The sequence below is a fragment of the Agelaius phoeniceus genome, chromosome 4 (genome assembly GCF_051311805.1).
Source record: "Agelaius phoeniceus isolate bAgePho1 chromosome 4, bAgePho1.hap1, whole genome shotgun sequence".
Lineage (NCBI taxonomy): Eukaryota > Metazoa > Chordata > Aves > Passeriformes > Icteridae > Agelaius > Agelaius phoeniceus.
In genome coordinates this window covers 52560437-52586438 of record NC_135268.1, presented here as the reverse complement: position 1 = coordinate 52586438, position 26002 = coordinate 52560437, and the positions used below count along the sequence as shown (strand labels likewise).

The following is a 26002-nucleotide window of genomic DNA, read 5'->3' as shown; positions in this document are numbered from 1 at the left end:
CTGGAAAGATTTTTCTTTCCTTCCTAAAAAATAGGATACTAGGACTAAATCTAAGAATTAGGATGTTTGTCTTTTCAGAAAACTATGAACTGTTTTATTTGCCCTACAATCTGGAGTAAAGCAGGAAGGATTTCTATCTTTTTCCAGCTACAAAGTGCTTCTGCATACTACTTTACTATGGATTTGCCACAGGAAAAATAGACATAAACATCAAAGAAATCACAGCAATGAAACACCTACTTAACAAAATAAATCATTTAATGGTTTTTTTGATCTCTAACAGCATTACACAACTATTACAGCCTACTCCTGAGTAGCCTGGATCCATCATTTGGCGTCTAGCGTGTGATAGGAACAGGAATAGAGTTTAGCTAAACAAACATGGCATTGATTGATAATGGGGATAGGTGCTTTGATCAATTTGTCAGAAGATGAAGTATTTGAAGCATCATGAAAAGAAATATTTTCTGCAATAAATCTCCAAGAGGCTTTCAGAACTGTGATTACCAGGGGGATTATTTCCTACTGTATCATACAATAGACTTTACAAGCATTTACTTCAAATTGTATGTACATGGAGCTGGACCAGAAGCCAACAATGAAGGGTGCCTTGAAAACAGTCCATATGCGGGTTTTAAAGCTCTTTTCCATTGCTTTCATATCTACAAAATTAAACAAAACATTAAAAATTATCTGTTCAAAACAATACCTTCAGGAACAATGTACAGTCACTGTCCCTACCTCAGAACTTCCTTTATCTACTATCATCTGTTTCTTCAGGTCCTTACTTTTTTAATAATTTTTCTGCTAGTTTCAACTTTCTGCAGCTTCCAAGTAATTTTCTCATGTCGCTGGAGTGCATATTTTATTACTCAGACATAGTACTATACACCCTGTAAACTCTGTCTAGCTGTCCTTATTAAAGAAAGATATAAGATATTATATCCCATTCTTCAATTCTCCATTTCTTTAAATACTTTTTTTTCAAACTTAGATATACCAAATATATACTTGGGAATAGCTCTGTCCAATAAAAGAGAACTGAGAACTAGAGGAAGAAATTATTGATTTGAAACTACTCCTCTGTTTTCATCATTTTCCTGCATTTCTTAATGGCTACTGTAACAATAGAGTGGGGACACAGCTAAGCAAGTAGAATTACACTGTAGTTCTTGAATTTCCTCTGTATTTCTATCTCTGACCACTGTAGAATGCCAATTTCTCATGCAGCTTTAGATGATTTCATTGGATATAAATGGAAAGGGAAGATAACAAAAACTAAGATGGCATAAAACCAAAACTAAAAATCTATCACAAATGTTTCGTTGCATATCAAGTCCTCATTTTACATAGCTTTTCTGAAATCTAATTTCATTAATTTATTTGAGGTGTGAAAATATTTTCTTATTAACTCTCACCAATATGATATGCTGATCCTATTTTGAAAGCTATTTTTTCCTCCTTATTTTATGTCTTAGGCTTTGATGTATCTGTTGTTACCTATTTTACGTTATTTTGGTTGGCTCTGTGAAGTTAAATCAAAGGGATCTGCTAGCCATAATGAGCAAAAACAAACTAATGTCATCATTAGGATATCTTCAGTCAGAATACTAGAACTCGTCAGGGGAAATAATTGGTGAATCAGTCAGTAACAAATATCTTTCACCAGTCCATTTCTCAAGGTTAGAAAGGCTACTGCTCTGTAAGGAACTCAGCCTGCAGGAAAGCAGAGGGGAACATGCAGCAGGAAGGAAGAGTCACAGGAAGAGGAAAGTCTGTCTCTCGGTGCCAAGTTAGACAGAGGCCATTGCAATGGTGTGGCAATGAGCTAAGGCCATTTCTCAAGACTGCAGATCTCAAATAAGTGTTGCAGTAGGTGATCCCCTGGCTGTTTGCATCCTGTGTACTTTGGGGTGAATAAACAGTACATCTATTTAAAAGAGGCCATTCCATGTCTCTGTAACTACTCACATGCCCAGGCCTCCTGGATGAAGGTGTCCTTTAACCTTAACCATGTTGCACTTTCACAGTCAGAGGATTTCAAACACATGAGAGAGCTCCATACTGAGACGGAAGATTTGTGGGAATACACACAGAAGTATTTGAATATATCAAGGACTGATACCTAGAGATTGTTTCTTCTCTTAAAAAATACTCTTTTACCACTATTCAGACTGAGGACAAGCAGTGCTATCAAGTCACCTATCTGGGTTAGAAAGATTCCCCCAGTAGGAGAACCCACAGGACAGAATAAAGGAGAGCTCACAGGTGCAATTTACCCAGAAGCAGTCAAAAGAAAAAAGATATGAAAAAAGAACGACTTCATATGAAATATTTTGATATAACAGAAGTTAAACAAAATGTGAAACAATTCATTTTGACACATTCCTGTCAAAAATGGTGTTAGAAGCGATGCAGGCCCACAAGATGGTTCAGGTTTCCTTAGAAAGATGCTGTTTTGTCAGAATTGCTCAGTGTGACACTTTTTATCCAGATTTACAGCTGTAGCAGTAACCGCCTCTTGACATTAATGTCAGTCCTCCATAACATCTGTCAATCTCAAGATGCTTTGCTACAACAGTATAATCACTAAATATCATCCCTACTCTCTTGATCTACAAATGGAAGAAAGAGAGACACAGACAAAGAACATCCTTCTTATAGCGGGCTACTTCATGAACGGAAACAGAAATGGAAACAATATTTGTGCCACACCCAGGGGACTAGACCATGGAGAGACTGTCACAGCTGCCTTGTGGGCTCCACAGACACCATTTACCCTGCATGCACCTACATGCATGCATGCACCTACATGCATGCATGCACCAGGGACCTCAAGGCCTCTGACTACCACTCCTGCTACTGCCTCACTCCTTAAGTGAAACTACCTACACGAACTATTAGTAAGGTTTCCTTTAAAAAGAAACAATCAAGGCAAGAAAGAAGACATCCTTGCCAGTTACAGTAAAGGTCATCTAGAGCCATGTATCATTCATCTTAGTTCTGTAAATTAAAAACAGCAGAGGAAGTATTACTGGGATACGTGAAACACAGCACCTCCTGCTAACCATCTCCCCATCCATCCAACGCTACAGCACCCCAAAGGGCAAAGCTCCCATTTGCACTTGAGTAGTTCATGCAAATATTGGTACTCAGAGCTGGAACTACATTAAGTCCAGGACCATGTTAAATTTCTAATAATTTAACTGTGTGGGAAACCATACAGCAGACCCCAGTGACATCTGCTGCCTGTATTCACTAGCAGAGAGAACAAGCACTACTAGTTTATTTCCATACTTATTTTCTTCTAGAAAACTCTCCAAATTCCTTAATTATCTAAAAAAGTTTATTTGTGGACATGTCTCAGCTTTCCATGCTGAAATCTCATGACAGGCATTATATATCACTGTTTCTATTCCATTTTTTTTATTTAGACTAAGACATGATATGCACTTACATGGTGCATTAAGTTATGAAATTCCAAATTCAACTAAGCCCTACAAAGTTACTTCTAATACTGTTGGCTATTATTTTGATGGTTGTGTCTTAAGTGCATGTATTAAAAGGGAGATTTCACTTTTTTATAATAAGTATTTTGGTGAACTTTCTGCCAAGGTCTAAGAAACTCCTTTGTCTATTTCACAAATTTTATGTGTACTAGCCAAACTAGGTCAGAATACTCCTTTTAGCATCTCTAGATTTGGTTTCTACATTATAACATCTCCAGATCTGTAAATTAATGTTCCAGCATATCTCTTCCCTTAGTAAGAAAACAAGCTCAAGTTCAAACCATATCAGAAGTGTAAAAATATAAAATTATCATATTAAAGGCTGGGAGTCCTATTAAAATCAAGAACATGTTATAAATTATTCTGGAACATTCAGTTTTACAATTTCACTTCTCAATGAGAAAAGGCTGACATGCTATAAGCAGAGAGAGCATGAAGCACCAGATACAGCAGAGTGAAAACTGTGAAACAACGAACAGTGATCCTTCTGATAGCATGGGGCAAACGTGTATGGAAATGTCAAAGGATAGCCTAGGGATTAATACTCTCTACTTGTAAACATTAAAAAAAAACATGGTGAAGGTAGAAAAGCTAAAAATCAGACACTAGAAATATTTGAGAACTCTTTTCATCTTTTGGATAATAATTTTATCTGACAGACTTGTAATCTTTTTTTCTTGTTGTTTATACATTCATAAATAAAATCTGTCACAGTATTCACCTTCAGTGAAGACTCAGAACCATTGTATTTTTGGATGGTGTCATTAGCTCTGGTCTCATTTGTGTCTAGAAATGTTTTGGTTGCTATGGAATACAATGCATTAATTATAAATTCCTCTCCCAGTTAGAGTGCAAAAAATTTGGTTAGTGCTACAATAATTCATAAAAGAACTTGGGGAAAAAAAAACAACAGAAAGCAATTAAAACTTAAGAACAATCCAGCATTTCTCAAATTGCAGATCATTAATACATGCTTTAATAAACTGACTGCTTTATTCTAAAAGGCCTTTCTTGAAGGGCTTGATGCCACCCACAGCAAGGCAGGTGGTGCCAGCTCAGTCAGCTTGCCATTGATTGCTTCTTCCTTTCCAGAGTCTGCTATAGGCAGTGAAAAAACAAAAGCTGACCTTTTCCTCAGGGGTACTGAAATGTCACCCATCAGATCTAGGTATCCAATAAGAAATTTAGCTTCTTGAAGCATAGTTTTGACAGATGTCTCTCAAGCTGAAGCTGTGGTCTGAAAGCTGTTCATGAATGTCACCAATGCTTAGTGTGCAGTCATAGCAGAGATCAGACATTGTTGGTTTTCATCATGTTAAGTTAGAGAAAGGATCAGAATCCTTTCTCCAGGTCTATCTGTCTCTGGAATTTGGGATGATCACTAGGCTTCGGCATTGTGTTCCCTATCTCTGAAATATCACATTATTTGTTGCAAAAGGTACTGTCCAGACAGGACAGTTCAACTTTTTTGGGTCAGGTCACTCTCCTGACAGAAAATGTGAGGTTTACCTCAGTCAGAGAAGATACATCTTCTACATATTGTGGCAATTTGGGGCTAAAGGTAAAAAGTGAGCTTTGATCAGTTATTTGAAAGATCAGTAGAGGTCTCAATTTTCAACCCTGACTAGTGTGTCTGAGAAGAAAAGCAAGATCTTGGACCCATTAGGATAGTCAGCTTGTCTCACTGGCTATTCATGGTTGCTACCCATACTGCTTCTAGCTCACCCAGGTTCTCTTCTGAGGAGCTTCAGAATCTGCCTACATGGGTGGATGGAATTGAGCTTTGCCTGCACCCTGAGCTCCTCAGACATTGCTCAAGTCAGTAAAGGTGCTTTATTTCAGTGCTGTGGTGTGTCCACATTACTGAACCAGGCTGAACCAGAACCCAGATCAATCACTAAAAGGTTTCAGAAGAGCCAAAATCGATTACTGTGTGTCCTTTCTTCATCTCTTACCATTGTGTGCAAATTCAAGGCACAACCAGCCCATTTAGTGGTAGGCTGCACTATGCACTATGCCATAATCCATTAGAGGATGTTACCTTTCCATTTAATTAAAGTAATAGAGAGATATATTGCAGTCAGGCTTACTAATCAGTCACTGTAAAAATATCTTGGCCAAAGTCCTGTTGCTTAACAACGGTAATAGCCTTGCTTTCTACATAGCTTCTAGGATAATTCACAAAATAAATCTAATAACTTTAACCAAGCAAAAAGCAATACTTCACTGAAAGTAGTAACTAAATAGTTACCATGTCTTCCATTACGCAAATGAAACATTTTCTTTTTTTCCACCATCTTCCTAAGGAAGCAATGTTTCCATTTCATCCCTATGCATATGCACAAACAAATGGGAATTTGTTTGTCTGTTGGTTCCCTCCTAAATTATTTCAAACTTGTAGGAAATCTTAACCACACTGGGAAAATAGTAAGAGACTGAACAGGTATTGCAATTTTACAATCAGCAACACAGTGGAAGAGCATGAGCCTTGGGGGGTTAAACAGAGCATGAAATTACTTTCCCTTACATCACATAACATCTGTACAGGGGGAAACATTTAGAGTATCCCAAAGAAGAGGACAGCTTTGATCAGCTGCAACAGACTGCTGAAAGCCTGACTACAAGAGATGCATCTGTCCATCCATACCCTGTTTGTCCCACTGCTGATGAAGGCACGAGCAGACATGAGGACATGATGGATATGACTGGATGACTGGCTTTTCTCTCTTCCTACCCCTAGCAGGAATGTTATGCAACCAGCACAGTGCCTGTGGTTCCTGAGCTGAAGAGGACTAAGGGGACACACTGCTACCTGGTTTCTGAGGAGGTTTTCTCAGTCTGAACATAGCATTGAGCTCATGTTAGTGAAAGAGGGGTCTTAAAGATCTCAGATCTGCTTTCTCACAGATGGGCAGAAAGAGCAGGAGATATGACAGATAAAGTCCTTTGGTGTCCATCTCTTGTAGCAAGCCCACAGAAAAGCAGGTTTCTAATGTAATATCTACTTCAACAGTTAAGAAATGCAGAATTCTGAATATATAACTGGATATAATACTCATGTACTATATACCAGAAAATAATCCAATGGTAAACTATTTCTTCAAACATACATATTCTTTTTAGAAACCATATTTTAAGGGATACAAAGAATATGTGGCTTTCCTTTCAGCACTTAATAGAAATTAAAGGGTGAAGCCTACATGCTGTAATTGCACAGACTGCCATTTACACTTTCCAGTCACAAACCATCTTCAAGGAGAAATGCTACTGTTCACTATAATGAACTTCAGGAACATAATTACTGTTACAGTATTTTTTTTTTTTTAATATGAAAACTTAAATTTAAAAAAATAAAATTAAAACCTGTTTAATTAGATAATAAAACATAAGAACAGGAGACAGAAAAGGGATTAAAAGAAGAAAACATTAGCATTTTCTTCCTGACAGAGCTGATCATTTCAAGCACTGCCTCTGTGGTTGGAAATAGGTAATTACAGTAGTAATAGAGAAAATTACCATTGCTACTGCCTTCTTGCAGAATATTCACAACTGCTTAAAACAGAATATGAAACATCCACAGTAATAAATGATAAATAATTGCTGTTTCAATATTAGTCACCAATGTTGTAAACAGTGAGTTACAGAATATAAATGAAAAAGAGTCATTTGAAAGATCAGTTACAGAAAATATTAGATTATCCTTATTTAAGAAAAATCCTAAAATATCCAAGTGACTTCACACTTGCATCTGCATTTTGCAGCTTGACAATATCTGACCAGTTTTTCCAGCAGGACAATTACTTCTGCCACCTCATCCATTAGATCCAATGTCCTCCATGTTCTTAAGGAAATTCTTTACCTTCAGTTGGTAGATTTATATCATCCCACTTGCACAATTTTTTCTCTGAAATTTGTGGGGATTTGGCCATGGTTTCAATAAAAAAACAAACTTGGCAAGACAGAGCTTGACCATTCCTTTTCTCCCAGCCTAACCTATTTCTCTGCACATTCTGCATCACTGCTTCCTGTGCAATTTTTTAAAAAATAAAACTTATTCAGGGTCACATCCAACTCTGTCTGCATCTTAATAATATTCTGGACATTTTCCTTTTTGGCTGCTGTTCAAAGATAAATGTCATCAATGGGTTTAGCTCTATTAAGTAAAGGCCTGAGCTGCATAGTCTCTAGGAGAAAGTTCTGCACAATTTGGACCAGGAAGACAGTGGCTCTATGTATTTGAGGATTAGTTATTTTTTCTTATCGTACACTCCAGGAAGAATCTCTAAATAACTCCTTCTCAGCAGCAATTTAATACTCCTCCAAGACATGTAAACATGTTTTGTTCACTTCCCATGTGCTAAGAGGTAGCAGAGCTTATTAGAGATGACATATTTCAGTTTAGCTGAGGTTTCCTGAGTGTGAAAGAGGAGGTCCTGACCCTCTCCTTTCACCCTTTTCCTATACTCTAACTCCTGGATCAGTCTCAGGAAAATCATAGAACTCTATCCTGGTAGTTAAAAAGGGAAATTTAATAATCTATCTGATTTGCCATGCAACCAGCACAAGAGAAGCAGGGAAATCTGGTCCTGGAAGGAGGACAGGGAAAGAAGATGACAAGGAAAAGAAAACTGAAAATTCTCTTGAACTGTTAACTCAACCTATGCCATTAAGTTAGGTTGTGCAACTTCATCCTAGCATATCAAAATATACTTCACTTGGACGATATTGAATGAAGTAGAGTGGGCAATTGCTGCTCTTTTCCTAGAAATTCTGAATTAATCTCTCTAGGCTTTCATACCATTCTGTTTAGAAAGGCAGTAGAAGAGACTGTAAAATGGCATGAACTCACAATCTGATCAATTTACAGGTCCCTTATATCAGAAAAAACCCAAAATGCTAGCAAAAGCCATAAAGGCTTCCTAAACATGTAACTTTTTCCTTCTACTTCTCTTTAAGTTTTTAAAAAATTATCTTTGCAGTGATCAAGGCAATGTATATTTCAATATATGGTTGGATTTTCATATTTTAAATCAAATTAAGTAAACTTTGAAATAGCAGAATCTTTTATGGTCTCTCAAACAATAAGAAAATACCCAAAATTCAATAAATTCCCTAGTGACACTATTGCTGTTCTGTATCTCCTGAGACTAATTTTCAGAACAATAAATGTTTAACGGGAATTTATTTCTGCTTGTAAACAATACTCTGTCAGAAAGATTGCACAGTAAAATGCACAAGCAGTGAAGAATTATTAATTAAACAGTACATGTGTCTCCATAGTCTGAGGAAAGCATGTATAATGTAGAAATTTCAGTTTCAAAATTCTTTGCCCTTCTCCTGTAACCTAGGTATTACACATATGCACTGCATATACATGAGACAAAAGAATAGATTGATGGTACCACAGCTAAAATGCAGAATAATGAATGACAGAGAAAAGACTTGGGAGACTCTTATGCACTGAAACACATGAACTGAATGCCATAAAATATGAATATCAAGGAATAAACTGGTGTCCTTTAATTAAACCTGTAGCTGCTCCAAGCAATGTACAGCTTATTGCTTTCCATGGGCTGCTTACATGGAAGAACAGAACATGCTTGCTTGTAAGACAAAACTTGAATTAAAAGGTTAAAATTTCAGCAATATATTGCAACAGTCGAAGTCCATGTTAAACTTTAGTTGAATTTCAGCAAAGATGCTACTTGTTGCCATGACAACAGCTGAAGCGAGAGATATTGACAAAAGAGAATTCTACATTCCACATAAAGCATGAGTTATGTGTTAGCACAGACAAAAGAATAGTAAATGGCCTCTGTCTTCTGAACTTCATGGATACAAACACCTCAGAACCAGACTAGAAAGGATAGTTTTTCTGCTCAGTACAGAGAACAATATATATGACAAATCTTTGACATTGCAGATCGCTGTTCTCAAATAGCTCACCCCTCACATCGGATCTATAAACACCATCTGTGTACACTGAAGACACATTTCCAGAAATAGATGAGTCATATACCATTATCTCTTGTCAGAACACAGCAGATAGATTTGTAGCAAATGATAAACAAAACAACAAGCTAATGTCCTAGAATCTATCCTAAGACTTATAAAATAATTGCTTACATAGAATGGATAAAAAACATTGTGAGTTTATTTTCATGCTGATGACCAACTAATCTAGCTTTTCAGTACTCCCTGCTTGTTTATTACTCTACCACTAATGCCTAAATTGACAACTCTCAGCATGCACCCTTCTGGGATTTTACTCAAAGTCTCATTGTTTGACCATATACTAGAAGACCTGAAAGATGCTACTGATACATTACCCACCACGGCTTTCAAACTGAACAAAGGAAGAAGAAAAGGGAGAAGGAACACCCGCTAAAGCATATCAAATCTGAGATTTTTTCACTAGCATAGGTCAAGAGGTTTCAGGATCCAGTGAACATGAGTGACCTGCACCTGAGCATATGGTTCTTGCAGCTGATAGTGCCTTCCAGGACAAAATCACAGCTTGGATAGGAGCAGCATGGGCAAAGCCATGCACCTGTGCCTACAAGGCAAACATTATTCAAAGGACCTTACAAAAGCAGAAAGAAAGATAAAAGGTGGCAAGACAAGGAGACCCAGAGGAGCAATTTGCCTGGTTGGACCCATCATTCCTTATACAGGTCAATCACTTCCTAGCCTCTAAGAGAACAATCAAATGCTCAAAGGACCTTTCTTAAAGGAAGCAGCCATGAAGCCTTCTGTCTCAGCTAAAGCACAGATGACTCCTTCTTCCACACACTGAATTTGCTGAGCTAAGTTGAAATCTGAGCTTGATGTATTTATATCGTTTTACTTTCCTTAAATGGTTTACTTTGCATGAGAATAATTTTTTCTAATTAATATTTCTATGAATAACTGTCATGTAAGAAATTATATATATTGAATAAAATGCTGCTTTCCATGAGGAAAAATACAGTGGCTATATAAGGCTATGCTACTCATATTTAAAGTGTACTTTCCAAAGGGCTGTTTCTGTCTCAAAACAGCAAATATCCTCAATAAGAGCTGGAGAAAAGAGTTAGAGTTGATCAGAGAGTACAAGAGTTGATCTTTATTTCTGAAAATCATAAATATGTTTCAAAACTTCCTCAACAGAGCGTGGCCTTATGAACCAACCCAGAAAAGGTTTTGCAACATGGAGACAGAATGCATGGACATGACTCTATCAGCAAAAAAGAATGAATTGTTGAGAAAGACATCTTTTGCAAATGACATACAGTAGCAATATGAAGACAAAACTTAGAATCTTGGAGGTTCACAGTTTTGCAAGATGCTGGGAAAAAAGATGTAAAAAGAATAATGTCTTCTGTAGTATGAGAAAGGGGAAGGGAAGGTGCAGGGGAAAAAAATAAATATAATCAATCAGGTGGCACAAGGATGTCCCTGAGTCTTTGTGGGAATAAGTACCTATCAATGTGAGTAAAATCTGCAAAAGCAACAGTCCTTCACATGAAAGATTAAACTCAACTTTCACCTCCTGGGACAAGGTCCTACTTTTCAGTATAATGGTTCTTCTAGGATGAGTAAAAGTGGGGAGTGAACTGTGATTCCATCTGCAATGTTAGCAGAATTGACTTGGAACCAGAGAGGTTTAACATTGGGGTCTGAAGGGAAGTCAGAGAAAGACAATTGAACCTGGCAATAAAGAAACATTGGCAAGAACTAAGTGCTCAGCAGAAGTAAGTGAAACAAATTTAGAGATGCTTTCAACAGCACAAAAGTGGAGAAGATAGTCTTCTGGAATAAAAGTCACAGATTTGAGTGAAGGAGAAAGGCTTCACATGTTGCCTATTCTGGAATAAGGCATGACAACAGGGTCAAGAGGAAAATAGGTAATTTCATTTTATAATGAATTTTATAGAATTTTATAAGGTGTGAGGAAAGAGTATTATCTGATAAATTATGAGGAGAAGTAAAAATTCAAGAGTGAAAATATGTTCCTCCACTGATACCAAATAAGACAAGACAATCACAAGCTAATTTTAAAGAACAGGAATTCAGTATTCAAGTCAGACTGCCCTCAACAAATGGAAAAGTTTATCATTATCAAATAGAAAGTATTATATTCAGAAAGTACAATGTCAGTGAGAAAAAGTGGTGTGACACTGTAACTTTACAATATAAGGTCTCATTAATGCAATCTCTCTCAATCTGTGCATAATTACATCTTTCACTTGTTTGTGTGATGTTGAGCTTTTAGACCCAGCTTTTGCTTTTTTTAGCTTTGATCTCAAAACATTATTTCTGTGCTTCAGTTTGATTTTTGTCATTTTTATTACCAGTCTATCCAAAGAGAGCATTCACATTTTTCTGACCAACAACTTAAAAGGGAACCCATTAGTGGGATGTTGAATTTGTACTTTTTGTTCTGGTGGAAAGGAGAGTTATAAAATATCACCCTTATATTTTAGTTTTATCCTTTAGCAACAACAACACTTCTACTTTTGAAAGTTCAATAAGTGAAAATGGGGAGAAAAAAGGTTTTCAAATTATAAGATATGGTTTTCTTGATACGGAATATTGAAAAAATCTCAGTTTTTCTGTCAGATAATCACTTAACACTTTAAATTCTTTCTCTGTCCTCCCCTTTTATTCTTCATCCACCTATCTTTTTATCACTTCAAAGGTGAATTTAAAACTCCTGAAAGACTGTGAAATATGTAACACCATCAGAAGCTTTTATACCACATACCACTGTTGTTTTGTGATACCTCTAACATTTGTGGAAGTAATCATGAATCTCTTCCTACCATCTAGACTTGAACGTCTCACCTTGACAGAGACCGCTCTAATCACCCAGGCTGTCAAAGGGGGCATATCAAAGTGTTTTAACAAAAAATGAAGAAAAAAAATAGGAGGTTAATGAGTTGTGATTATCAGTCCCTCTTCAAAGTTTTTGTATTTTAATTAATGGCTCAGTAGTAGATCAAATGCAAATGCCCCCTCGCCTCCCCCCCAATAAATTACGGAAATATCTTGCAAGGCCTGAACCCTACATTCTTTATCATCCTGTGTACATTTTCAGCACGTTGTCTTACACTTTCTCTTGGCATGATGAATGTTTCAGCATTTGATAGAAAATGTCACTGTGTCAATGAAAGAGCTGGATCTGAGTCCCCATCAGAAAAAGAAATTTAGTCTTCTATACCTTTCTCACACTTGATAAGAAATAAGATAGCCATTCTCCTGTGGCTGTGCTTTGTGGGACTACCACCTGCTGGGCCCTATGCAGAAAATGTTTTGGTTTTTATCTCAGGTCAGGTTAGCTGTGAAACAGATGTTTAACTCAGACAGAGTTGTTCATTGATGTGTCCAAAAAAAAATCCACCTCAATTCTGCGTTGAAACTCTTACCTGTGCACTGCCTAGCAAATAACTGGAAAGAGAAGCCCTCAGGACCACAGTTTTGGATACAGACATTAAAATAACTATTGCTGGAGAAGCCACTTGGAACCACTTAGCCACTATAGAAACTGGGTTTTAAAACCAGCTCTTATTGCATATGTCTTGCAATATAAAATATGTATCTGACAGCTGTGAAAACTATGACTTTCATGTCTGCATTTTCTAATTTTTTCCATAATTCAGCTTATGTGGAATAGCCAAAAACAAGCCTGAGTCACTGTATGGCATTGATACTCTTTAGCCAAAGGAAACTGTTTTGGCTCAGCTACTGAAAATGTTGCCTAGGAGTCATAGGCATTTTTTTAAATTCATGATTAATAAAGACCACCTTGTGCACACACCAGAGTTAAATCTCCAGATGGGAAGGATGAAGGCTTTACTAATTAGGTAGGTCTGCTCTCGTATCAGTCCATCACTTGGCAGATGTACAATGATCTACTCTAAGCTGTTCTGTGGTTTTTCAGCTCCTGCAGAATTTGTTTCTGCCGTTGGTTATTTCCCAGACTCTCCTCATTATTTTACCTGGTGGATCCAGGAACATTTTCAGGCTCTATCCTCTGAGACAATCACCACACAGATTAATTACATTGATCTGTCACCTCAGACCTGGACAACTTAAGATGATGATTCTGTCTTTAGTCCTAAATCAAAAAAGTATCTTGCAATTTATGTAACAAATATCAATTACATAAACCTCATTATTGCATACATCAGACTAATTTAATCCTGTGCTAATGTAATCAATCAGTTCACCTTCAGATCAAGAAACTTACTATCACTAATACTTGACTTTAGATAGATTAAAAAAAATCCATCTTTATGTTGTTAAAAATGAAACAACAATTTCTCTTTTTAGTTCAACAGAAATATTTTGTGTTGTTTGGCAGCAGTCCTGTTAAATAAAGCCTGCATTTAGTTCTCATATATCTGTAATTTTCAATATCTGTAACTAATATTTATTGAATCAACAAATGAGATTTTAGTCCTACTACTTTAGTCCTTGGATTATTAAAGGAGGAAAAATTGTGCAGTATTTATACTGTTCTGTCTTTATACTTTTTTAAAAGTTTAAAATTAATATCTTAAAAAGAACTAAAACAATAAAAGTGCTATTTTTTGTTTTCCTCTTTGTATTTTTCCATTAAAAAATAAAAATATTTTAGAACTTCTAGCACCTCATAAACAGTTAAACTAACCTTACCAGATACTATTCCATAGAGTATATATCTCTTGTTAGCAAATTAAATTTTTAACTTAGAAAACAGTAATGCCTGGAAGCACCAAGACTTGTGTTGCAGTTAGAACAAAACTGGATACAGCAGTAGCCCTTACAGCTATGCCAGCATTTGCCAGAAATGTACCACACAATAGTACCTGACATACTGGAGCTCACCCTGTGTAAATCAAACAGAGTGAGCTGCTGAGTGCCACTCTTATAAGGCCTTGGAAAATATTTGCTTTCATTGCTCTAAGCGTACTCATAAATACAAACACACTCTGGCTCTGAATTTTCTGCTAAAATATTCTCAAAAATTGGATTCTAAAGAATACCATCTTGGTTGCACAAATCCCTATTCACTTGAAATAGATTTGTTTACAACCATTATGTCTTCTTCTATGTTTCATAAAGGCAGAAATGGATGTTGACTAGGAAGAATTTCAGAAGCTAAGTTCAGTCCTCAACAAACAACTGATTTCTACAAAATGAACCTATTTGGGTATCCTACAGAGCTGTATGTATTTTTATTTCAATGTTCTTTCATTACTTTTTGTTTCAGATGGGTTTTTTGGTATTGTCTTCTCTTCAGTTACAATGAAGTTCATAGATATAACATGGGGTAAAGCACCTCTGGTGACAGATGGCTGATTAAAATCATGGACAGAGATTAAGCAAGAAAAAAGTTGCAGGGCTGAAAGAGGCAATTAAAATGGCAGCTTGCTCAAGAAAGCAGAAGAGAGGTCATTTTTGCCCTTAAGAAATGCATTAAACCATGCTACAGTGGTCAGGATTACCAACTGCTCAATGGTTAGTGACAGAAAATCCTCCCTTTATGTCAGTATTTTTCAACAAAATCAGTTCTCAAATTTGATTCCAGTTATGTGCTGTTCTTTTTCCAAACTTAGAGGAGTAGCTCAGCCAGCTCTTCCAGAAAGGCCACACAAGTCTTAGAGTCTTTGTTGCAGTTCAAGTGATCCATTTTAAGTTCAGGAAGCACCATTATTTCCACTTTTAAGGTGGTGTGTCTTCCATTTCATGGATCTTTTAAACTTAAATATTTCACCCTTTTATTTGCTTGTTGCTCTGTTTCTGGGCTCAGGTGCAGCCAATTGACATGACTTTTTTCAAATGTGTTTCCAGTTAGAGTACAGAAATTGCTCTCTTGAGTGCTTTGCCATCAATCTTTATCCAAAATATTGATTGGATAAAAGACTGCCGAAAGATGCGTGTGAACACAGAGTAATTCAAATATGGTCAAATAAAACTTCTTCTTTACCACAAAAAACAAGGAATAGGGAGTGAAGGAAGGCTGTGAAAAAGGTGTCAAATTCAGCTCCTAAGCAGAAAGCAGAATTTATTTTTCAAAAATATCTAACATTTAAACAGGCATGACACCTTCCCTACAGCTCATCAATTTAAAGTACCATTCCCTAACAATTCTCAGTGCTACACTATTGTAGCATAGCAATACACACTTAAGTGCAAAATGCTTTCAGTCACCCTTTTACCACCAAAAAAAGATCAAGACAGAGTACAAATAAGACAGACCTACTTATACTCTTACCATTTGTTGCTGTGGGTTTATGTAAAGCCCTCTCTTGTGAGGAATTAAAAGATAAAAATTAGGGCACCCCTTAAAAACAGATTAAGGACAATAGAAGCTGATTATCTAAATGAAAACATGCAAAGCTAGATGAATTCTCACATCTGATACAGGTATGGATCAAGCTAACAGGTTTTTGGGAAAGAAACAGCACCAGCTCAAGTTACATCATTTATTTATAAAATCTGTTGCCATTCTTGCAACACATCATTAACATGCTATCATTTGAAATTTAGTACGGGAAAAAAGCAGCCCTGTACTTCAAAAGTGAAATCATACAGCCTGTGTAGAACACCAGCTAACTGTTATAATTAACAGCACAATTAATAGCAATCTGTGCACAATGTAGGCTAGCTGTCAAGATACACACAGCACCAGGGTTTGAATTGAGCCTGGTACCAGCAGAAAGACTGGTTCACCAGAAATATGAAAATTTTAAGTCAGATTTTTTTAACCTGAGTTATTATAGAGCGTCCATAAAAAATCAGGTTCAAGATCACTTGCCTGATATTTCCCTGCCCAGAACTGGTGCTGATAAAACACATCACCCTAAAGCAGCACATGTGGGAGGGCAAATGGAAAGCTGCAGACCCACCTCCTTTTTTGGACATGGAGAACAGTGCTGAGGGTGGGCCCACTGAATCAGCAGGGAAAACAACACAGTTTGAAACACTTCCTCAGTGTTCAGCCTTCCTTTATTGCCTCTTGCTCCCTGGAATAAACCAGATGAACATCGAGCAGGTGCCCATGCATCAGGTCTGTGTCTTTCAAGTCTCTACATTTTTACTGTGTTTTAGAGCACTTCAAATAAAATCCAATGGATTTTAGAAAACTTTAAGTATTACTGCCTTTGAAGCAATAAGCAATATTCAATCACCATGGAAACACAGCTGCTGGGAGTTTATCTAAAATGTCCACAAAGGTAACTGCAAGGAAGGAACACACTGTTTCATTGTAGCACAGGTCATGTAAAGGTCCATTTAAATAGGTAAACTCATGTAAAAAATTCCATTACAACTTTCAGTTTTATTTGCACAGTTAGCCCCCTCAAGGTGCTACAGAAAAACCAAATTATCCAAGGATGCTCCCTTCATGTAAACAGCCAGATGTTTGCTTGATGACCAAAAAGTAGCCTGGCCACACAAGAAATAGACATTTTGGAGCATGGTTTACTTACGCATATCCTAGTACACAAATTTATATTAAAAACAATATTTTAAGTAGAGCTGCACAGAAATTACTTAGCTCTGACCCATGACTGATGAAGGGAACAAATGACAGTGGAAGGCAGAGAGAAGTGTTTTGTACAAAAATTATAAAAGTTAGGAAAACAAAGAGAATGATACAAAGTTACAGAGGGTGGTGAAGGAAATTAGTCAAAAATCTAACAACCATTTGGTGGATTTTGATCTAAATTCAAAATTCCTTTTTGGAAACTTTAATGTTATCAGAAATAACATACTAGTAAAAATAAGACATAAATTCAGATTCTATTTGTTGTCTTTCTCATCAGAGGCAGGATACAGCACAGACATTATGTTGTAAAGATTTCTTGCAGAAAACTGCTAAATTTAAATTATCCAGTGTAATGGATTCCTTATTTGTCCCAAACTAAATGCTGGTATATCTATTAATTTTTCAGCATCTTTATGGCACATAGATTGCTCTCTGTCAATGACTCCTTCATTTGCAGTTGCTGAGCTGCATCAAGCATTCATATTTCATGCTCAACTTTTTTCCACCATCATTTTTTTATGTGGTTAAATGTAATACATAATTTGTTTAAATGGTAAAGATTTTTTTTCTTCAATAAAAGTCTTTCTGAAGAGGACTCAAACAATTAAGAATTTTTAAGAATTCTACTTTAATTTTTTTTTCCTCTGTGCAAATTTTTGAAAAGTTATGAATGTACAATGTGGACCTTTCTTGAGTTTAAATCAACATTTTAAAATTAAAAAAATTAATTTTTTCCCTACTTTTTTGTATTTCTGGCTACTTAAATTATTATTCATTTTTCACCTTCTAATCATATGATATTTATAAATTCTGCAAATTGCTGAGCAACTTCTGCGAGATAAATTATGTTTCATTCCTTTTTTACTTATGGAGTATGTGATATCCATTAAGTCACTCAATGTTTCATTCAATTAAGTTAGAGTAAATAGACATCAACTTTTTAAAGCAATGTCTAATCTTCTGACCTCCATTACAGTTATTGCTTTGGCAAACACACTAAAGGCTGCATTCATAACGTGTATTCTCTATCTTGCCATTAATTTTTAGTAGTGTCCCAAGTGCATGAATTAGCAAACCTAGAGCTCCAAAGTGTGATTGATTAAGCTTCATGATAGATGGTTTTAATGCATTTTGCTTTAATACTTGGGTTTAAATTATGGCAAAGCCATCAAGGTGATTATTTTAGGTGTGGCAGCTTCTAATAAATGTACTTAGCATAATTGATTGTCTGTGTGACTCAGCTAATTCATGAATTGATTATGAAATGCTAAAACAGCAATGCAATGTTTTTAAAAGGAATTACTTTTGCTCTTTCCTTTCTACAGATTTTACTTTATGTAAGTGAAGTATTGGTCCCTTCTTGGCTGGCACGCATAATGCAGATCAGCATGGCAAATGGAAGGCAGAGTCTGATTCTGCCACCTTGCCCTTCCTGGGATCATACTCACCTCCCAGGCAATCTCTACCAGTAGCTGTGAGTACTAACATCAGACAACATGCCTCAGGTTACTCACTGGACAACAAAAGAATGACATTGTACTTTGTTTAGAAACACAAGGTGAGAAAAAACTTGCAGAGCCTTTCCTGCAATTCCCTTCAAAAAACAACTAATAGAGGAGACTATAAAATCCCTGAAGCAGAAGACTTGATTTATAGACTGTGAAGCAGATAACACATTTTTATCAGTTTATCAATAATAAATAAAATTTGTGACCTCACTCAGGGTCATAGTTACTGTAACTCGTGCACTGTGCTGTTCCTGAAGATTTCAGCCTGTGGAAGGAGGAGTTAATGAACAAGGGCAGCCCATGGGAACGACTCACACTGAAGAAGTTGGGAAGGACCCCACACTGGGGCAAGGGAAGGACTTTTCTTCATGAATGGGAAGGAGCAGCAAAAAAACCATGTGATGAACTGACCATAACCCCCATTCCCCATCTCCCCAGGTTAATGATGGAGAGGAGGCAGAGAACTGGCAATAAAATTAAGCCCAGGAAAGAGGGAAATAGAGGGAGCAAGGTGTTCTAGGAGTTCTTTTACTTCTCATAATCCTGCTCTGATTTTGATTGGTGATAAATTCAACTGATTTCCCTAAGTTGTCTGTTTTGCCCATTGGTGGGCAAAACATTATTTTATTTATTCCTCCCTGCCCTTATCTCAACCCATGACCCTTTCATTGTATTTTCTGTCTGCTGCCCAGATGAGGAGGGAAGTGATAAATGCTTTGGTGCATACCAGTCACTCAGTCATGGTCAAACCACAACAACACCTAAGAACAGCAATGTATGTGAGTTCTGAGATGGATGGAAGGGAGAGAGATCCCCTTGGATGCATGCAAAGAAGGTTTGGGCAGTAAAGAAAATAACAGAAGTGAGAAACCCGTGAGGTGATGTTGTGTGCATTCTAAGAGCAAAGAAAGGAAATTGTTTATTTAGCAGTCAGTGGAGATTCAAGGTTTAACGAGGTGCTTTATATAGTCATTAGCATTTTTCCAACAGAATTAGCAAGGCACTAAAAGAACAGGGAATTGCCATAGCAAAAGTGGTACTACAAGCCTCATGAGTAAGGTAGAAATCAGTTTTTCATGGGGGGGAAAAAGGGGACACAAATATGTTCATTATTCTGTACTGTGAGGATGTGAGGATGGTAAAGCACTGGAACAGGTTGGATGGGGCTTGAGTAACCTGGTCTAATGGAAGGTATCACTGCACACAACAGGGGGGCTGTAACTAGATAATCTTTAAGGTCCCTCCAAATCCAATTCTTCAGTTCTGTAAATACATTATCTTTATACTACATATAAGATATTATCAAATTATTATTATTGTTGTTATTTTTATTATTGATATTGCTCCATTCAGCTATAATATTATATTTATAATGTAATAGAATAGATTATATTTGCTTCTAAATATTTATAATATTTGATTCTATAACTCTGAATAACCATTTGTTTCTTTCAATTAATTTTAAAACACTTTTTAAAAATTTTGATTTTGATAAACAGTTTTTCTGATGTTTTCTTTGTTCAGACTTAGATTCATTTTCACTCACAATGCTCCTGTTTCTTTTCCATCCTCAAGGTCTGTATGACAGCCTTGGACTTCAGTGAAGAATTTTTCATTTACTTCTGTAAGGAATTAGGGAATAGAAAGATTTATAAAGGAATGAATATGATTTTCCTTCTTCCTACCATCATGAGTCCCCTGAGAAAGAGCACTGTATCATAAAAATATAAAAGTGCACCTAATATTTCCTAACTATTTTCAGTACTTGACAGAAAAAGATAAAATTGTCTGTAGGGAAATACATAAAAATAGTGTGAAGCTTCAGACTCATAAATGTATTTACTTGGTAAGCCTCTGCTTGTTATTTTATTACTTGGAGTAGAAAGTGTTCCTGTTTTATAGCTCTATTGACGTTTCAGAAATTTAAACAAATTGTATTTTTTCCCTTCTATGACTATATAATTCATCAAGCCAGGGTCTTGCTCAGTTTATTACATTATTTTTCCATGCATGAAAATCCATTTGCTGCCCTGGTTCTTATTGAAAACGGTAATTTCCTGGGTGGATGCACATCTGTTATCATTTCAGAGTCCAGTGTGATGAGCCTGAGTGCAAAACCTCTTCTCAATGACACTAGAGCAATGGTAATACTCTGTTTATAGTTTACTCAAACAAACCCAAGAAAATAAAAATAAAATAAATAAAACTTTTTCAACACTGGAAGATATTGAAAAAGTTCTGCTCTTTTCACATTGCTAGGTTTCTTTTCTAAGTCATGGAATCATAAGACTACAAATGAATCAATTAGTCAGGTACATACACACCTCACAGCAGTAGAATACACCAACAGAATAATGGAGGCTCAATCAATCATAATTTTGCTGTTGACATCATGGGCAGAAATTCCCTAGAAGCAGGGAGAAAACAAAAAAAAGAATACAAAACTTTTTTTCATATTAAAAATTTGTGTCTGTGCATGAGTGTTAGGTGTGCATTAGGAATAAAATAGAAAAAAAACTTTTCAAAAAATTATACCTTTAATGAAACATTTTGTTTAAGCAACTTTCAGAGCAGAAATCATAGAATCACAGAATATCCTGTGTTGGAAGGGACCCAACAAGGATCATCGAGTCCAACTCCTGGCCCTTCAGGACACCCCCAGGACTCACACCACATCCCTGAAAGTGCTGTATAACACTCCTTGAACTCTGTCAGGCTCGGTGCCATCACCACTTCTGTAAGGAACCTGATCCAGTGCTCAGCCACCCTCATGGTGAAAAACCTTTTCCTAATATCCAACCTAAACCTCCCGACACAACTCCAGGCCGTTCCCTCAGGTCCTGTCTCTGGTCACTACACAGAAGAGATCAGTGTCTGCCTCCTCCTCCTCCCCTCATGAGGAGGCTGTAGCCTGCAGTGAGGTCTCCCTCAGTGTCCTCCTCTCCAGGCTGAACAGACCGAGTGACCCCAGCCACGCCTCACATGGCTTCCCCCCCACACCTTTCATCATCCTTCTGTGCTTTGGACATTCTCCAATAGCTTGATATCCTTCTTAAATTGTGGTGCCCAAAAATGAACACAGATATCTATTTAAAAATGTTTATTATTTCTGAAAAATATTTCTAAAAAATGTTTATTATGTTAATATATATATATATAAATGTTATATATATATATATATAAAATAACATATATAATATATATATGTTATTATGTTAATTATTTCTAAGAAATGTTTATTATTTCTGAAGTCAAGAAAGCTTCCAGATGAAGGAAAAGTAATGCATTTTCATGTATAGCACTGCATGAAGTGGTAATCCAATTTATATTATGCTCACACAGACTTTATTATTTAGTGAGAAGTAACACATTCAAAAGCAGAGTGACCTTCAATAACATTTGGGGATGTTTTTCAAGGAGAACACTGACACTAAAAAGGATTTTCATTTTGTTGTATTTCCTTCCATTATTTCAGAAAGTCAGAATAACAGGAAAGACACTTCAAGAGCTTTGTACTCTTTCTGTACAAAGCCACATTTTGGGCAGAATTTGGTGTTCACAAGTATGTAACAAGTCATGGTGATGAATGAAAATGTCTAGAAAACAGAAGGTTAACTATCTCAGTGCACAATCTTGCAGCCCTGCAGTTGCTTTCAGCTACCCAACAATTAGTCTTAATAAGACAGCAAGCATTCCATGGGGAAATAAAGACAAGAATAATTGACAGCATGCACCTGCTTCTCTATGGAAGAGGAACTCCTACCTGTATCAAGGAGAAAGATTGCGAGCTGGACTACGGTGTCCCCAGAGTGCAAATGAGCAACTTACATTTTGTCTTTGATATTGGGTAGTAGAAATTCCCTGTGTGAATAAAGAATACATTTTTAATTACTGAAAACATTTTTTGCACTAGTCTAAAAACATTAGCTTGCTAACAAGTACAGTTTCATCAATAGTTTAAAACTAGAATATATTCTAGTCCTGACCTTAAAAAAGTCAGTTTTTTTTCAGATGGCAATCTTGTCCTGTATGATAACAGTGGTTTTCCTCCTGCAGCAGAAGTATAGGGAATTCATAAAGAACTTGCTTATTTTATGCTATATAAAGAAATTATGAATGACCTTTCCTAAATTTGCAAGCCAACTGCACCATAGGAAATCACAAAACATCAAGATGTTACAGGGAATGCAGTGCTAACATGATGCAGAGTGCTATGTGCATCTGGGTTGATCAAGGCCAGTATCTGAAAAGTTACTTCCAACACATATTTTCTATTCTATTTTTGAGATGCACCTATATTCTCAGACCAGCTTACTCATAAAAAAAACCCTACCAAGAGAATCAACATACCTCTTACATCTTCTGACATGGATTTCTGTTATACTAGAAAATTAAAATCTTCAAAACAATGTTTCCAAGATAGAATATTATCTACTATTCAACACATGGAAACACAAAACTTTGATCTTTATATGTTCTCTGGTTGAAATGTTAACCTTATAAGTAGCCAGATCAAAAAATGGCTCTTTTATTGGTGTACGTTCTCTCAATACACTTGCAATTGCTTCCAATTTCACTCTGAAAATCCGTAACACTTTCTACCAAAACAGATTTATTCTGGCCATTTTTATGATAATATTTTTATTGGTCTTATTGTAGCTAGAAAAGCATAAAATTTAGCGCAGCAGCTTTTCTCCTGTGTTTCAACACCTTGTCACTTCTATCAAGTAAAGTACAGATGACAATAGTGTCAGTAGACTTTACTGAAAGATTAATGGACCCATCTGTCGGTATATTGTTTTTCTAGTCACATGCTAGCTTGAGTCCTGCTATCTACAAAGCATCTCAATACACTGAAGTTTATATCCACTGTAGATCAAGGGAAAGGAAAGAATCCTAAGAAAAAGAGTCCTGCCATCAAGCAACCAATACTTGTAAAAAAAATAAAAGTTTTTAAAAGTAAGTAATTTCCTGTATTACTTACTAAATCCAGAGGAAAATAGTAGAAAAAAAAAATCTAAGTTAAAACATAGTGTTAAGACTATTTCCTTCTGGGATGTGTGACTTGCAGAAATAGACTTTTGGAAAGAGAGAGCAGAAACTATAAAAGCTGATGCCCTCCTTTAGATTGAGAAAGCTGAGGTCCTACAGCTTCTCAGAGCCTCACACCCCACCCCATGGACAGACAGCTGAGACCTGCTCTGTTCCATTCTTCGGGGGCCAGAGGCAGCAGGAGGACCAAGAACATTTTAGCAATCAGCTTCTTCAAACAAACCTGAGGCAGCAAAGAGTGAAGTATTTTCTCTGGTTCCTTGTGACTGTTCAGTGATTACCCTGCCGATCCTAAAAGTCAGTGAGAAAGTCAGTGAGAACTGGGACCCTAATTTCCACTTTTTCTCACCAATAGCTCACTGTCTTGGACCACACTGTGCCACTTTTATACCAAAAAAAAAATAAATAGGTCCTTTGCTACACATATTTAAATTCCACAGAATTTCAAGACAAAAATAGACCAAAATAGTGAGAAAATCATATTGAATGATTATCAAAGTGCTGTTTCAGAAAGTCAGAATAACAGGAGTTTTCTGAAGTCTAATTCTATCTTTCCAAAGTCTGATCCCATTTATTTTCTAGTGGAAATATTATTAAATTTCCATATTTCAACATAATACTATGATATATTAGATATTGAGTTTAAGCTGAGAGAGCATGAATATTGTAATTATGTCAAAGCAAGTTTCATAAGTCAAGGAAATATTGTACTATTTCAATGCACAATCACAATGATAATAATAAACCTGAAGTTCAAAGAACTTGAATGTGTGAACACTCTAGTCTAATCCTGTATGATATTCATGTTACAAATAAGTACACTATGCAATTAATGAGGTATACATTTTAATGTGCAAGCTCTGATCAGACAAAATTATTTTTAAAATCATTTCATTAAGGAGGAGGGGAAAATAGTTTAAATTTTCCCTTATAATACACATGCTACACTTTGACTCACATCTTTAATCTCCAGTATCTCCTCAGGCCAAGTAATTTACCACTAAGAAGGCCCAGCAGAGCTCTTGCTGAATCAGCAGGTACATTGGCCAGCTCCTGACACGAGGCTCACAGCTCCTCCCAGCCAAAGAATCACATGCAAGCTGCCTCCTGAGAGAGGTCAAGGGCTGACTGAATCACCTGCTGTGCCTCAAAAAGCCTCAAGGAAATACTATACAACACAGCTGAGACAAGGGGAAATATATCTATCTTCCCAGTGTTCATTTTAGGCTATTCATTTACCAACTCTACCTCCAAATACTTTCATTTGCTGCCAGTGGGGAGTGGTGGGGTTCCCAGAGATGTACTGGACTTGTCAGTCCAGCTGCAGCTCCAACAGGCTGCCTCAAGGAGCTTCTCCCTCTTCACTGACGGTGGGGGGAAACGACACAACCCAACCTCCTCCCAAGCTTAGGTGCCTACCACAGACATTCCTCAAAACCATAACAATGAAAAGTTAAACTACTTTGGTCTCTTCTATGTGTAGATCTATTTCAATCTTACTGTTGGTGAACTCTCTCCCTTCCTTCTGAAGTTCTACTGGCAACTTCTTTATTGTCCAAACAGTATTTTATCTGATAAATTTTTGATACCTGTGCAGCCATTTTTCAACTTACACTTTTATGAACTGAAAAAACTCAAGGCTCAAGAAAGCTTGAGTTTTTTCATCATCATGCTTATTATACAAGTTTAAACATCAAAGGGATATCATCACAAATGCTTAATTTTGATCATGTATTCTTGGGTGTGGTTTTCTCTCTCACTCAACTGTTTAGCATCAAAAGTACAGTGGTTTTGTAAGTTGAGAATCTATTTCCATTGCACTTCAGATAATGTAAGGTACAGAATGGAGTCCTAGCAAACTAATTGCAGTTTAGACAATGAACAGTTTTCAGTGAGGTACTGTGTCATTAAAGAAATTTAATTGCTTGGAATACACTGATTTTATGCATTACTACCCAGATTCTCATATTCTGCTGGAATAGTTCAGGCAGGCAAAAAAGTTCATAATTTAAAAGATTTTTCATTGTTATTTTGTACCATTTAATGTAATTTCGGGACTATGTGTGCTCATTTATGCCTGTATAACATAATGCCTTTGGGTGTTTATTAACACTGTCTTTGACAGTAATTCCCAGGATGATTATTTTGATAATGCTGGCACTTATCATTTGTCATGGAACTAGTGCAGTAGTTCACCTCCAAGAGGAGTCCCCCCCTACATTTCACAGACATCAAACATCTTTTCAATATCTCACATTAAAATCTCATCATGAATACTGTAAAACCAGTTCAGAGTCTTCCAGTCAATATGTTATGAAACCCCAGAACACCAAGTTTGTTCATTATGTAATATATTACTATGGAAGAAGTGAGAATTGTTGAGAACAAATTGGATCACATGTTGTTTCTCTGCTCTG

At 36.4% G+C, this 26002-nt stretch overlaps 1 protein-coding gene across 1 annotated transcript in view; it reads right to left on the bottom strand.

The window, feature by feature from the left end:
• ARAP2 (ArfGAP with RhoGAP domain, ankyrin repeat and PH domain 2) overlaps nucleotides 1-26002 on the bottom strand; it is a 271367-nt gene that overhangs the window by 221125 nt on the left and 24240 nt on the right. Inside the window, exons 4-8 of the mRNA XM_077177631.1 lie at nucleotides 23809-23876; nucleotides 22297-22394; nucleotides 20858-20940; nucleotides 20080-20155; nucleotides 16385-16501 (exon numbers count right to left, since the gene is read on the bottom strand). The gene's annotated coding sequence lies outside the window, so the exon portion shown is untranslated. The remainder of the gene's footprint in view (nucleotides 1-16384; nucleotides 16502-20079; nucleotides 20156-20857; nucleotides 20941-22296; nucleotides 22395-23808; nucleotides 23877-26002) is intronic.